Genomic DNA, 11,819 nt, shown 5'->3' on the forward strand with positions numbered 1-11,819 from the left:
GCTGGTAAGAGGCAGCAAGTGATTATAGCCAGTGTGCTGGTAACCGGTGTCCTGTTCCAGATAGTGAAGTAAATCAGTCTCTGGTAATAGTATGAACCGGACTGTTACTAAAACCGGCGTACAGATGAGGAAGGGGTGTTGGTTGGCTGGTTGTGTTCCAGCAGTCCTCGTTCGCATGCTGTAGTTTACAATAGAGTGCCTTCATGTCGGACATGAAGGCACTCTAGTTTATAAAAGCGGATTGACCAACATCTCCGACTCATTCTGCGCGTGAGACGGGCATGAATAACGAAAGTCCGTCGCCATGACCAACGGGTCTGAATAAAATGTATCAACTAAAGGAGACAGAATCAGGTAATTTACAGTTTCAATGCCTAATCTGCATGCCGAAAATTAAGCTACTTTGCGCACCAAAACACTATGAAACCACTCTGTAAATTTTATCTTTATCCAAGCTTGTTACGGAGGCTTATCACACATCTCTGCCAAACATATGTACTCCAAGAGAAAAGTAACGTAAAAGTAACGTTCGTTATTTTTGAAAAGTAACGGTAACGGTATATCGGTACGTTTGTAAAAGAGTAACGTAGTTCGATAACGCGTTACTTTTTACCAAACTAACGAGTAACGCTATTTCGTGACTTTTTTTCGGTAACGGGCACAACACTGGTCGAAGGTAATAGAAAGAAGAAAAGGGGACGGAGGATACCACGCGCTCACATCCCACCGTAGCCTTAAAAGACCAAGTCTCTTGGTTTAGAGCAGGGGTCTCCAATCTTTTTGGCTAAGGGGCCGGATCGAGGCTCTGTCTCTGTCTTGAGGGCCGGAAATATAAATGGGCAGATGTAAATGAGGAATATCTAAATAAATAATCATAGATATCTAAGCATTTAAATATACAATATTTAAAGTTAGAGTGAACATGAAACAAAAATATTCTAAGGTGGATGAATGCATTCACTTTGTTACGAAATGTAATCATTTAGCTGCTTATGACATCACACAATTGGAGCCCAGAAAACATACCAGCATAAACCAGAACGCATACGAACTTCGGCAAGTTCAAACAGGCCAGAAGACGAGTGAGAACGTTAGAAGTTATGCTGACAATATTTAATAGCTACGACACAGTACACCAAGCACAATATACATAGGGACGTAAATTAACTTTAACGTACTTAGTTACCCAGATATGGAACAGGGGACTAGGAGTGTGGATTCTGCTAATGACAATGTCCAATTACTAATATGACCAGAGGACACATCTTACGGTAGGCAGTTTTCTCTCGTGTTTTTCTGGTAACTTCGTTTACGCTGTTGGTGCGCGCCGCGGCGCCGTTTTACATGCGCTTATTTTTTGGCCAGTAGCAGCGGGCGTGCTGGAAGCGGGCCGTGGGCCAGGCTCCAATGGGAGGACTGCAGTCAGCCACGGGCCGGTCGGAAGACCTCCGCGGGCCGTGGTTTGGAGACCCCTGGTTTAGAGCAAAAGAAACAAACCACTTGGTTACGACAAAATAAAACGAAAAGAACGCAGAAGGCAATGGCTATCAACTAATATTAAAAAAATAAGCAAAAGTTTACCACTAGAAGCACTAGGCTATAGCTAAGATCACAAATATGCGAAATGAGGCCTAACATTCGAAACGCATAGTCACTCTCACAGCAAACCTCGAATAAAGGTAAATGGTTGACGCTGGAATGCAAATTTAAGGCTTCAACAGCACGCAAAAGAAAAAAAGAAAGAGACGAACGCACTCACTTCCCGCCGTATCTATGAGAACCGAGTCCCTTAGTTTGTGTGAAGCCAAATTCACAGTTACTAGAACAAGAATAAGAACGGCCGGGGCAAACGTTCAGTCCAACTCATTGTGACATAGATAGTGAGGTCTTCGCCAAATACGTTGTAAGCGCTGATGACCCTGTGGCAGCTGAGGAGACGGTTCACCTTCTGCTGTCCCTTCGGCGGAACGCTGCTGTTCTTCGGGGCTTATTGGCTCTTCTCCTTAGCTTGCTACTTGTGTGGCTAGGCTGGACGGTTCTACTTCGCAAGTGGGCGACTGAATCTCTACTGAGGTAGTCGGGGGAATATACAACTTAATCTGGGACACATGTACTGTCCTGGGTCAGTTAAGAATACGAGATCCCAAACCAGACATGCCGAAGGCCTTGAAGGTGGTAGGAGTCGACTGCTCTACAAGGCGGTAAACTCCATTGAATCGGGGAGCGAGCTTGCCATGGGGGACAGGCACTTGGCGTTTCACCCATACACGATCGCCGACTGTGAAATCATGTGGACGGTGGCTACGGTCGTAAAGTCTTTACGCAAGGACTGTGCTGTCTCGGTGTTAGCTGCTGCTTCAGACCGTTGATTAGTCATGTCGAGAATACGCTCAACGAGACTTGACTGCTGAATATGGCGATGTTGCTGTAGTGGAAGCTTAGGTACGTAGCCGAACAACAGCTGAAAAGGCGGATAGCCTGTGCTCGAATTAATTGACGTGTTAACGGCAAAGGCAGCTTCGTGTAGCTTGGCGGGCCATGCCAAGGGTTCCAATGCGCTAAGCTTGCGCAGCGCTGTGAGGAGTGTTCCGTTGCTCCGCTCTACAAGGCCATTACCTTCAGTCCGGTAGGCTGAGGAGTAGTGGAGCTCTACGCTGTGTAGGCGCATGAAGCGCTTGAACTCAACTGATCCAAAGGCTGAGCCGTGATCAGAGAGACAGTGATCCGGAGTTCCATAGATACAAAAAATTCGATGCAAGTGTTGAATGACGTCACGTGCAGATGTCGACGATACTGCTGCTGGTGCAAGAAAACGAGTTGCAAAGTTTATAACATTCAGGATGTACCGAGCATCACCACTGGGCGGCATGGTCACATGATCCATGGCAATGCTCGAGAAAGGGATGTCCGGTGTCAGCATCCTACCGAGGAGTCCAAGGTTGCGGGATGTCGGACGATTATACTGTTGACAGGTCTGGCAAGATGACACATATCTCTGAACTGACCGCTCCATGTGTGGCCACCAATAGCGATCTCGCACTTTTTGAACTGTTCGCTATATGCCGAAATGTCCTGCAGAGTCATGTAGAGCCTGAAGAACTGCTGGACGCAAGACTGATGGAGTGACAACAGCACACGTGCCTGAAGGAGACCGGCGGTACAAGATGTTGTCCACAAGGGTGAACTCTGTTGGTACATCTACATTGGATAAGCTCTGCAGAATGGCGCAGCATTCAGTGTCTTCGTTTTACAGCGCAGATAGGGTCTGAGGGGATTGTATGGTAGCACATGACAGGCGGGACAAGTGGTCGGCTACCACATTTTGACGACCTGGACGATGCTGTACAGAAAAGTCGAACTCGACCAAGTCCATAAGCATAGACGTGAATCGGCGAGAGGGCTTTGCACTTTTTGTCAAGCATGCCACAGTCCAGTTGTCTGTGATGAGAATGAACGTCTTACCAACCAGGTAATGACGAAACTTCATGGTGATTGCCCAATGCACGGCTAGGCATTCCCACACATTGCTATGGAGCTTTCGCTCGTCTAAAGTGAGGGCACGGCTGGCATAGGCGATAACAACTTCCTTGTTATCTTGTACTTGTGAAAGCACCGCACCTAATGCTGTGCCAGAGGCGTCAGTTGTCACTGTTGTGGGAGCATTTGGGGCAAAGTGAGCAAGGAGGGGAGGCTGGGTTAGAGCTGTGCGGATTGTCTGGAAGGCTTGCTCACACTCTGGAGTCCATAAAAACTCTGGGGCCTTGATGAGGGCTTGTAGCGGGGTCACAACTTTGGAAAAATCCTTAATGAAGCGCCGATAGAAGCTAGCTGTTTGTATCCATGAGATTACTTGCTTCTGATTGCGAGGAGTTTGAATGCGGCACATGGCTGCGGCTTTATCGGGGTCTGGCTGCTGGCCTGCGCTGGATATAACAAATCCGAGAAACTTAATCTGTGGAAGGCCAAAACGACACTTGTCTAACGAGGCCTTAAGTCCATTGTCCAGAAGCGATTGGAGGGCTTCACAAAGAAGTTGCGCAAACGTGTCGAACGACTGAGCATAAACAAGAATATCATCAAGATATACACGAATACCAGACTTGTCGGGGCGGGGCTTCAGATCTTGAAAGACTGTCTGCATGAGACGTTGGAATGTGGATGCCGCATTTTTCAAACCAAAAGGCATCTGAGTCCACATCTACATGCCGTGGTGAGTGATGAAAGCTGTCTTTTCATATTCTTGGGGGCGGAGGCTGATTGCCAGTATGCACTTTTCAAGTCCATGGTATCGAAGTACGCGCATCCAGCGATGTCATGGATGATATCATCCACAAGAGGCAGGGGGTACACCACCGTGATCGTGCGTTCATTGAGTGGTGCATAGCTAACACACAAACGTTTCTTATCTCCGCGAGACACTACGACCGCTGGAAAAGCCCATGGGCCAGATGCGTGAAGAATAACACCTTGGTCCAGGAGTTTCTTTATCTGTTTTTCCAGAAACCGTCTGTCTTCGGGAGCATATCGGTATGGGCTACGGCTGTAGGGCAAGGCGTTTGGTAACAGGTCAATGCGATGCTGCATGCCTGTAAAATAGCCTAAGTCATCTTCGTGACGGGCAAAGACTCCATTCTGCTGTGTCAAAATGTCGGCAATGACAATATTTCGACTGAAAGATAACTGATCTCCAAGGAGGGCTGGCGGAAGATCAACGTGAATGACTTTAACAACAGTACCGGCTATCTGGGCTGGCAGCTCGGCATTGGGACTATTTAAAGGCAAACATGGAGTTTCTTGGGCGAAGGCTTGCCGGGATGGCTGCTCCGACGACGGCAAGGGCTCTCTCTGTAAGCAGTCTTGTGACATGGTCTGCACTTGTGAATTAAGGCTTGATTGGGTGAGAATTACGGCGTTTGACATCCGTGGTGCTAGTTTTTGTTCTGCTATGATAGACAGACCTGTGACCGTATGCTGGAGCCGGACGGGCTGTGGAGGCTCAAAGATCAGACGCACCTGTACGGCTCGAAACCAATCTTCACCAATGATGAAGGGGAGGATGTTGTGTTCCAGAACCGCGGCCTGGACGACTCCCGCGATTGGGCCAATGGTGATCTTAAGTAAAGCTGCACCCGCTGGGAGTACGGTGGTACCTCTTACAACTTCCAGTGGAGGCTCAGTCCAGGGATGTAGCATGCGTTCTGGAACAAGCGACTTTGCTATGAGAGTCAGCTTGGAACCTGAGTCTGGGAACGCATCATAGTCTCCAATTCCAGTGATGGTGGCTGAAAAGAATGGGCACTGCAGCTGAGAGCCTTCAAGGGTTGCTAGCATGGTATGAAGAGCTGGTGGTAATGGCGCTGTAGGCATGGCTCTAGCTGCCGACGACGATGCCTGGGCTGACTGATTGGTGTATGTTGTACACTTCGAGGCGAGGTGACCGAGGTGTTTGCATTTATAACAGACCGCTTGGGACAAGTCTTGGCCATTACAAAACGCTGGAGCTCCATATTGTGACGAGATGGCTTGGTACCTAGCCTCTTGCAGGTCGATGGGCAGGTCCGCGATGCGTTGACGTGAGGCTGCGGGTGACGGTGATGTCAAGCCAGAGCGCTGAGTAGGGTGGGTTGGACATTCGGATCTAGCCGACTTAGACGAATGTGATTGGTAATTTGGTTGGCCAGGAGTAGTCGAAGGGCTTGCGTGCTGGGCGGACCTATCCAGGCTCGTACATGTCGCAAGAAAGGCTTGGACGGTTGTTGGCCTGTTGGCTGCCAATGCTGCGACGATATGTTGGTCCCGCATGCCTTGGAGTAGGTAGTCAATCTTCTGCGGATCGCTGAGGGTTACAGGGCAGCGTTGGATGATCCTTAGTTTGGCGAAGGCGTACTGATGAAGGGATTCGCCCATCCCTTGAGTCACGTCCATCGCCCGTTCCTGCCAGTGGATAAGGGTCCATTCTGTGATGAATGTCTCTTTGAGGGCGTCTCTCCCAGTTGGCCACGTGTCGTATTGGCTTCCGAACGCGAGGTGCCAGTTTCGTGCTGTACCTTTCAACTCCTTGCTGCGATGAGCCGGGTGGTGGCGTCATCCTAAGACGCAAGTTGCTGGACGCGACGAACGTCCTCAAGCCATTCTTTCACGTTTTGCTTTGGCGAGCCCTCGAGCTGTGGGAGGGACGCGGACAGGTCTGGTAGCGTTGTAACTGTCGTTGAAGGACGAGGCAACTGCTGCAACGAAACAGAAAGGTTCTGTAGCGTGATGGGGTCAAGTTCTGTAGCGTGATGGGGTCACAACTGAGTAGTACCTCTTCACATATTACGAATTGCTGAGATTGTGCTTGTCTACAGAATAAGCTGTGTGTAATAAACTGTTAGGAGATTTCAAAACAATCCCTTGTGTCTGTTTACCTTCCTTTTTGCAAACAACTTGGCGAGGGCACTTGCAAAGAGCTGGGCGAGTGCAACGATGGCCAAAAATCAGCATGACGGCCAACATTGGATCGGGTCGCGCTTCCAGTGTTGTCCAATATCACGCCGGTCTTCGCCAATGTGGGAGCACCTTGGCTGGAACCATGGTTTAGCGATGGCCCAACATTGGCACCGATCACTGGGCCAACATTGGAAAGGGTAGCGCTTCCAATATTGTCCAATATTGAGACCGGTCTTTGCCAATGTTAGGCCAATGTCGGACCGACATTGGTGTGCTGCCTGGGGACGCTTGATCCAGGCAAAGCGAAGATTTGCGTCGCGCCTCGATGTCCGCGGCGAGTCGCTGAATGAGGGCTTCTTTTGAGCCGGAAGCGTCTAGCTCACGTGCAGCGAGCTCTTCCTTAATAAGCTCGACGCTTACACGACATAGTTCTTGCGTCCAGTTCGCTCCAGACAATGCCGGGCATGGCTTCACGTCAGGTTCACGTCGCGGCGTAGGCGGAACCAGGCGATTCGAGGCAAGGGTGGAGGTCGGGCTAGTGTAGGCTTTCACGGTTCAGAATCGACTGCGCCAGATGTAAGGCATGAAGGCCAAGTCTTGTAAAGGAATTGAGAAAGTATATTTACATTAAAGGTACACGTTAAGTAGTTGGGCTAAGAGCGAGTTGGTGGTGGCTGGTTTCACTGGCTGAAGGCTCGACAAAAGTCCGCGACAGGCACCAGACAGGAACGCACGAGCGGTCCGGGTCGCGCATGAGGGCGGCTTCTTTGTCTTCCGTCACCAGGCACGCCCACTTGGGGCGCGTTAAAGGTAATAGAAAGAAGAAAAGGGGACGGAAGATACCACGCGCTCACAGTACGTTACTGAAAAACAAAGTAACGGGTTACCAGTAACGTCATTACTCGTAACGCGTCGCTTCCAGCACTGGATTGGTGGCATTTCCTGCCCAAAGTTGCCTCTTTTGGCCACAATTGCTGCTCTGACTAGACACGCGACGCGATTCCACACGGGGAAAATATCCCTCCATTTGCTCCCTGGGATACGCGTCACGTGCTAACGTTTTGCGCTGAGTCGCGCTGACGTAGACACCCCAGGTGGGATGGGAGAGCTCTTTTTCAGCCTGCACCAAAGCTCCCCGCCGCCTTGGCGTGAGATCTCTTTGCAATTGGCGGCATTGTGTCACTGTCATCGTCAATCGGGAAAAGAGAGAAACGACGCCCATGAGTGAATCAAACACATGAAATTGTATATTTACAAGAAGGAAGATAGGAACGTGTCAGAAGCAAAACAATAGGCAAAGAATTAGCAATAAGAAAAGCAAAACACTGAAGGCAGATAAAGTCACGTCAATACACTGATAGCCCGTTCCCGCTACAGTCCTTGCCTCAAGTTCAAGTCTTTCCCCGGTGCCTTGCGGAGCGTCGCCGCTTGATGTGATGATGCGGAAGCCGGTGTCTCGTACTCCCCCTGGAGTTGCTCGTAGCAGGCGTCGCCGTCCGTAGCGGCTGGTCCTCCCTCCGAGCTCTGGTCGTCGCCGTGCGTCGCGGCCCGACCCTGGCTTTCACCGCCGCTTCTCCTCTCGCGCCCGCCGTTCTCTTCTCGTGCTCGCCGTTCTCTGCTCGCGCTCGCCGTTGTCTGCTCGCGCTCGCCGTTCTCTCGAACGCGCTCGTTCCCTTCCACTTCTTTTCTTCTTCCACCCGTAATAATCGTCACAGGCACGTGACACGCCCCCCTCACTTCGAGAACTTCACAACATGAAGTTTCTTCACGAAGGCGACCTCCTCGATGGCTTGCTGTAGTGACCGCGGCACATTCACAAATACCACCACACTTGGTCCTTAGCACTCACGCACGTATGCCGTTTCCACATCCCAAAAATTAGTATCGCCCAAATCACAAAAACAAACCGTGGTTACACTCTCGCGTCCCTAATTGCTCGTACAAATCACTTGGGCAACACACTCTTGTCCATACCTAATTCAACAACAAAAACGAAAAAAAAATCCTAATGGCCGGGTCTCATTAACCCTGTGTCCTGCCTTTACGAACAAATATCCCCTGACGGCTTAGCTCTCTAGACGACTTAAGAAGTCTGCTCCAACATTGTCTTTCCCCTTAATGTATTCGATGTGAAAGTCCTGTTCCTGCAATGATAAACTTCATCGCATTATGCGACTGTTGGAGTGCTTCGCTTTGTTCAAAAACTCCAAAGCTCGGTGATCCGTTTGTATGCGAAATTTTCTGCCATATAAGAACAACCTAAATCGCTCCACGGCCCAAACAATTGCCAGACACTCTTTCTCTACGGTGGCGTAATTCTCCGATTTTCCCAGTGTTCTGCTTGCATATCCCACTGGATGCAGCAGTCCTTCACTTTCCTGGAGCAATACTGCGCCCAGGCATGCATCAGATGCATCCGTCCTCAAAATGAATTCCTTGTCGGGATCTGGCGCCAACATTATAGGTGGTCTCGATAAGCAGTCCTTCAGTCTCTCGAACGACTCCTCCTGTGCTGACCCCCATTCAACTTGCTTTCGTTCTCCTCTCTTCGTGAGCTCCAGCAGTGGTGTAGCAAGATCCGCGTAGTTTGGAACGAAATCGCGGTAATAGCCTGTCAGCCCGAGAAACGACTTCACTTGACGTTTTGTCACCGGCATTGGCGCTTCTTGTATCCTTCCAAGGATCTCCGCGTGGGGTGCGACTCGTCCTCCACCCAACTCATGACCGAGGAAGGTCGTCTTTGTAAATGCGATCTCGCATTTCTTCGGCCGAGCCGTGATGTTAGCTTCTTGCAACCGATCAAAAACTGTCTGCCAAGTTTTCATGTGTTGCGTCCACGTATCCGAGGCGATGAGAATGTCATCGATGTAATGATGAGCCTCCGGAATTCCATGAAGTAACTTTCTCATCAGTCTGGTGAAGGTAGCAGAGGCCGTCTTGAGCCCGAAAGGCATGAAACTAAACTGGTAAAGTCCGCTACTCGACGAGAACGCTGTCTTCTCCTTGGCCGAATCCTCCATCGGGATCTGCCAATATCCCTTCGCTAGATCCAGCTTAGAGAAAAACTTCTTGCGGCCCACCTTGGCGAAGGTGACGTCCGCCCTTGGAATCGGCTCTGCGTCATCCTTAAGCACGTCATTTAACTTCCTGTAATCAACGCAGAACCTGTTAGAACCGTCTTTCTTTTTAACAATTACAACCGGCGCGTTATACGGTGACGTGCACCGCTCAATAACGCCCAGTCGGAGCATTTCCGAAATCTCCTTTTCGACTGTCTCTTGGACGGAAAATGGCAACGCATGTCGCCTTATCCGCACAGGCTCTTCGGTTGCCCGAGCTCGCCGTTGGGTTGATCGGCCCGATGATGCCGATCGACACTCTCTTGAATGGTGTCTCGATGGCCGGCATTGTCCCTAGAGGCGCTTTGCCTACTCTGCCTTTTGGCACCGTGCGCTGGCATACATCGCAGGAACGCACGTACCTCTTGATGTCACTCTGCATGCCCGGCCAAAAGAACTCTTCAGCCGTTAACCCGAGCGTGTTCTTCATGCCTCGGTGGCCTGACATGATACCATCGTGTGCCATTGCCATAACAGTTGGTCGGAATCTTGCTGGGAGAGCCAGCTGCTCTACACTCCTCCCGGTGGAAAATATACAGTTCCGAAAAAGCAGGTTGTTCTTTATCACCATTTCATACTTCGTACGACACTTGTGTTTCTTTACCACCTTTCCGACCTTGTCGAAACATTTCCTTAAGGACGCATCGTTCCTTTGTTCTGTCGAAAGCTTCTCGACTGTCGTTTCGAGAATCGGTACCTGTGGCACATTCAGTGGAGGTTCCGATTTGTTCCCGCTCTTATTCTTCCTCGACTCTCCCACTCCCGCGGTACTTGAAGGCGGAGTCATCAGTCCCAAGTCCGTGTTTTCCGAGTCGTACGGAGAGGCCTCTTTGCGGTCCTTCCTCTCTGGTACCTCGGCTCTCATGTCCAGCTGGTGGCCAACTCCCTGGACAGTAGGTGTCTTCATCTCGGCACTTCGTTGTTGATCGGAATCCCAATATGGGTTCGGATCGTTGGGATCTCTCACTTGTGGAACGTTGCCAAGCACTAAGTCGTATAGGGGATCGTCAATGCACTTCGCCACGACTTTTCCTGCCAGAAAGGGTGTGTTGATCACAATTTCCGCCTCAGGTAAGTATTTCACTGTTCGGTCCAGTAAATATACGGGACTACAGTTTCCAGTGTAGCACCCAACGGGCACTAAGTTCTTTCTTACGACTACAGTATTGCAGCCAGTGTCCCGAAGCACCGTAACTCTTCTCTCGCCAATGCGGCCTTCGACCACAGGCATATTCTCCACCAGAAACTTGGGTGGCCTCCCTACAGCTGCGTTAACAACTGGTATTTTGTCGCCGTTCTTTAACGTAAGGTAGGTCTCATCTGGTTCGCCTGCCATTTCGTCGGAGGCTGTCCACAGGCACGAAGCTTGTGGTGTATCGCCGGCCCTCATAGTGCATTTCTCGGCCTTGTGTCCCATCCGGCCGCAGTGCCAACATGTCGATTGTTTGTATTGTTGATTGCGACCCTTGCAATTCTCGGCTTTGTGTCCTACCTTATTGCATAAAAAGCATTGGAGGATCCTCCGTGTGTCCTCTCTGAAAGCTTTAGGGACTGTACTTGCACTGGTTTTCGGGTCTTGTCCCTCTACCTTCGCTTTTAAAGCGCTCGGCTGAGTCTGTGCTTCCAGAAAGACGTCGGCTTTTTCAGCCAAATCATCTAGGGTCAAGCAGTCTCTTTCTTTGAGAAAGACCATCAACTTACTAGCGCAAGTCGTCATGAACTGCTCCATTAGCATTCTGTCCCGGAGCGCCTCGAAAGTCTTCTCGACTCCTGCCACTTCGATCCACCTATCGAAATACCCCGTCAACCTGGCTGCAGACTGTTTTCTTGTTTCCCCATCTCCGGGCTTCGCCTCACGAAATTTTTCGCGATAACCTTCTTTTGTATACCGGAATCTTTGAAGCAGCGCCAGTTTCATCTCTGTATAATCCATCGCATCCGCAGGGGTCATACGACCGACCACCGTCAGGGCTTCTCCTGTGAGACAAAGACTTAAAGTGGTTGCCCACTTGTCTTGTGGCCATCCGAGGCCTGTGGCCGTACGCTCAAACCTCTGCAAATACGCGTCGAGGTCGTCGCGTCTCTCATTATACTGCGGTATCAGTTTGTGTGGACTGGCGCTATGACTTGGTCCAGTCGAACCGCCTTCTCCTCTTTCCCCTCGCGCTTCGCGATTTCCTCTTTCCTGGGCCGCGATTCTGAGTTATAGAACTTCCCGCTCCTTATCCAGTCGGACACATTCCGCTTGACATGCGCGTTCTTGCGCCGCGT

General features: G+C 50.3%; 1 pseudogene; it reads right to left on the reverse strand.

Moving 5' to 3' along the window:
* Positions 1-2,257: 2,257 nt before the first annotated feature.
* On the reverse strand, positions 2,258-11,283 carry LOC115320706 (annotated as a pseudogene).
* Between the last annotated feature and the right edge of the window lie 536 nt (positions 11,284-11,819).

Source organism: Ixodes scapularis, unplaced genomic scaffold (assembly GCF_016920785.2).
Source record: "Ixodes scapularis isolate PalLabHiFi unplaced genomic scaffold, ASM1692078v2 PGA_scaffold44__24_contigs__length_19508400, whole genome shotgun sequence".
Taxonomy (NCBI): Eukaryota; Metazoa; Arthropoda; class Arachnida; order Ixodida; family Ixodidae; genus Ixodes; species Ixodes scapularis.